At 47.4% G+C, this 3,659-nt stretch overlaps 1 pseudogene across 1 annotated transcript in view; it reads left to right on the top strand.

Annotated features, from left to right (window-relative positions):
* Nucleotides 1-666: 666 nt before the first annotated feature.
* LOC311114802 (glypican-5-like) overlaps nucleotides 667-3,659 on the top strand; it is a 22,793-nt pseudogene continuing 19,800 nt past the window's right edge. The window contains exon 1 of the transcript in view: nucleotides 667-1,370. The product of the transcript in view is annotated as a glypican-5-like (transcript). The remainder of the gene's footprint in view (nucleotides 1,371-3,659) is intronic.

Below are 3,659 nucleotides of genomic sequence, written 5' to 3'. Positions count from 1 at the left end.
ACGTTAACAAGATATTGAGTTTTCATAGTACATCCACAATGCTGTGTGTCTGTTTTCTGTGTATCCAGTACAACCCCAGATCATCTCCTTGTAAGTGTGTTTAGTATCTGTAGGTCATATTTTGCGAGTGTATGTGTCTGTGTGTGTCTGTGTGTGTATGTGTATGTGTATTGCGTTGGCACCATGTCTCCTGTCTCAGTTTCTCTACAGTTGCTGCTGCTCTTTCATCTGCTGGCATGCTATAGAGCTGACATCAGAACCCAGAGTGAGACCAGGAGAGGGATGGGGGGGCTGATGACATATACACAGATATTTAGCCACCTTACTGGGCATGGGAACACTCCAAGTGACTGATAGCACAAGCCAAGCTTAGTCGGGAAAGAGACAAAGGTAGAAGGGGTCCTCTCTGACCTCTCTTCTGCATGGCATGCATGTGTTATTATTATTTAACGTGGTTAAATAAAGGTTAAATAAAATAACAAATAAATAAACAATTATTAGATAGAGTGTTTAAATGAAAGTAGTGCAAAGATAAACTTATGGTGCATTTGAATATAAACTATACTGGCTAAATACTCTGTTTTGTCATTAGGTTATTATTTTATTAACCTAAATGTAACCAGGCTCTGATGTCTTCTTCCCCCCCCCCCCCTCCCCTCCCTCCAGACACCTTCCAGTACCTGCTCTCCTTCTCCCAGGGACACCTCTCCTCCCTGCTGGAGGACACCTACTCGCCCCTCTCCCGGGAGGCCCTCCCCCACGTCAACTCCCTGTTCTCCTCCCTCTCCCTCTACATCCGCGGACACAACCTCTCCCTCGAAGCCGCTGTTGACCGTTTCCACGACAACCTCTTCCCGCTCGTCTACGGGCGCCTGGTCAACCCGGGCGTGGGCATCGAAGGTGGCTTGTCCGGCGAGCGGGGCGAGTGTCTCCGCGCCACCCGGCAGGACGTCAACCCATTCGGCCCTCACCCCGAAACACTCGCCCAGGAACTGGGGCGCACCCTGGGCGCCGGGCGAGCCTTATCCCTGGCCCTCGCCGAAGGCACCGAAGTCATGAACGCCACCGAACACGTTTCCTTCACCAAAGAGTGTTTACGTGGCTTGACCAAGATGCAGTACTGCTCGCACTGCCGTGGGCTGACACTGATCAAGCCGTGCGTGGGCTACTGCCTGAACGTGATGCGCGGGTGCTTGGCGAGCGTGGCCGAGCTGGACGGGCCGTGGCGGAGGTATGTGGCGGCGCTGGAGGAGCTGACCAATGCTGTGGCCGGACAACACAGCCTGGAGCTGGCCCTGCTTGGAGTCAGGGGGCACGTGAACGAGGCCATACTACACGCACAGCTCCATGGGCCCACGCTGACCGCTACGGTGAGTAGATGGAGCAGAAACACATGCACATTCCCTGTTGTGTTAGCTGAGTGGTTTTAGGATGGCACCATCGTAGAGGGTGGAAGCCAAGCTCTTCATTTTCTCTCCAGATGACACGAGATAAACTTCAGTATTCGACGTTTGTCCAGGTCCCAAGGATCGCGAGGGTTCAATCCTAGTGCTAGGCACTCGTTTTTATTTTTTTCTGTTTTAACTTTGTCCCAAACCTTAACCCTTACCTTAAACATTCAGAATTATTGCCTAAACTTAACCTTCAATTTTTGTATGCTTAACTGTCAATTTTTTTCTGTTTTAACAACCTTAACCCTTACCTACTTTCACTTCACCCATAGACGTTTATCCCCCCATGGACAAATGTTGAATAAAGAAGTGAGACCGGGAGATCTTGTTGCTATAGGACCATTCATGTGTCCAGTCTGTCTCTGACTGAACCCTCAGGGCTAGAACCACCAGACTACCAGACTGGCTTTATATGGTCTGAATACCACAATGCTCCAACAACCTTTACTGGTAACTTTTACTGTCTGACTCTACTGGCTTTACTGGGTCTCATATGGAGTTACATTTAGTTATACACTAAACACTCTGTTTCTCTCTGTTTCTCTCTGTTTCTGTTTCTCTCTCTCTCTCTCTCTCTCTCTCTCTCTCTCTCTCTCTCTCTCTCTCTCTCTCTCCGTCTCGCTGAGTTTCTATGGAAGGTGTTAGCCAATAGCCATTGTTGTGATGTGGTGTATTGGGAGTCTGGGGTTGCAGTAGGGAGAGACTGTGACTCAGACAGAGCATATGATCCCTGTCTGGCTCTGAACATGAACTAGAGATATCTTGACTGAACTAGCGGAGAGGAAGGAAACTAGCGGAGAAAAAGAGATCCCTGAACTGGACATGCTGGCTTGCCTCTGTCTTAATTGCCCCCAGAGAGAGTGGAGTGGATGAGTTGCCAGGTTTAGAGGCAGGGTCCGTCCAAATATGCAGACCTAGAACCCAGGGTCTGGCTGCCTACTTGGTATTCATGAGGCAACACACACACACACACACCCAGCTAAGGGACAAATTGTTTCTGGCAAAGTGGCATCCTCCAATGGGACAATGATGTTGGGTCCTTGGCTCTATACACACACACAAGATATGGGGACGTACAATTCAGTCCCATTCAAAATCCTATTTTCCCTAACCCCTAACCCTAACACAGACACACACACACACACATACAGTGGACACACAGACACAATCATTCACCCCTCTCACACACACTTTGCCCCCCCCACACTCCTACGTACAGTGGGGACCCAGGGAATGTGAAACAGTAAGGGCCTGGCCTTCTTAAAGCACTGTGCTATGTCTTTATAGAACACTGGTGGCCAGTGAAGGACAACTATGAAGACCCAAACCACACGACTACCATGCCGGGTCACCTTTCACTGGCACCTTCTAACCCTCACCCTCCCCTCACCCCCCTCCCACTCTTCAATATCACCCCCATCTCTCTATCCCTTTCTTTTAAACATTCCTCTATTCACCACTATTCATTTTGCAGTGAAAAGCAAAGCAATTAGAAAGAAGTGTACAGGGGTTTCTCGAAGATTCACTCTTGTTTTTTCACAAATTTGTCTTGATTCATACGTGTACTGTAGACTGTACTGTAGACGTGTACTGTAGACGTGTACTGTAGACGTGTACTGTAGACTGTACTGTAGACTGTACTGTAGATGTGTACTGTAGAATGTACTGTAGACTGTACTGTAGACGTGTACTGTAGACTGTACTGTAGACGTGTACTGTAGACTGTACTGTAGAATGTACTGTAGATGTGTACTGTAGAATGTACTGTAGACTGTACTGTAGACGTGTACTGTAGACTGTACTGTAGACTGTACTGTAGATGTGTACTGTAGAATGTACTGTAGACTGTACTGTAGACATGTACTGTAGAATGTACTGTAGACTGTACTGTAGAATGTACTGTAGACTGTACTGTAGACGTGTACTGTAGAATGTACTGTAGACTGTACTGTAGAATGTACTGTAGACTGTACTGTAGACGTGTACTGTAGAATGTACTGTAGACTGTACTGTAGAATGTACTGTAGACTGTACTGTAGACGTGTACTGTAGAATGTACTGTAGACTGTACTGTAGACTGTACTGTAGACGTACCAGTAGCTATGTCTCTGGGATTTCTGCCGACTCGTTTGTTATGTAGAGTTGTTATTAAATTAATTATTGTGATGCTGTGGTTTTACACTGGGAACTTATCCCAAACAGTTTAGT

The sequence above is a fragment of the Coregonus lavaretus genome (assembly GCF_964263955.1).
Source record: "Coregonus lavaretus genome assembly, contig: HAP1_SCAFFOLD_7652, whole genome shotgun sequence".
Lineage (NCBI taxonomy): Eukaryota > Metazoa > Chordata > Actinopteri > Salmoniformes > Salmonidae > Coregonus > Coregonus lavaretus.
The sequence above is the reverse complement of the archived record's forward strand: the minus strand, read 5'-3'. Positions and strand labels throughout refer to the sequence as shown.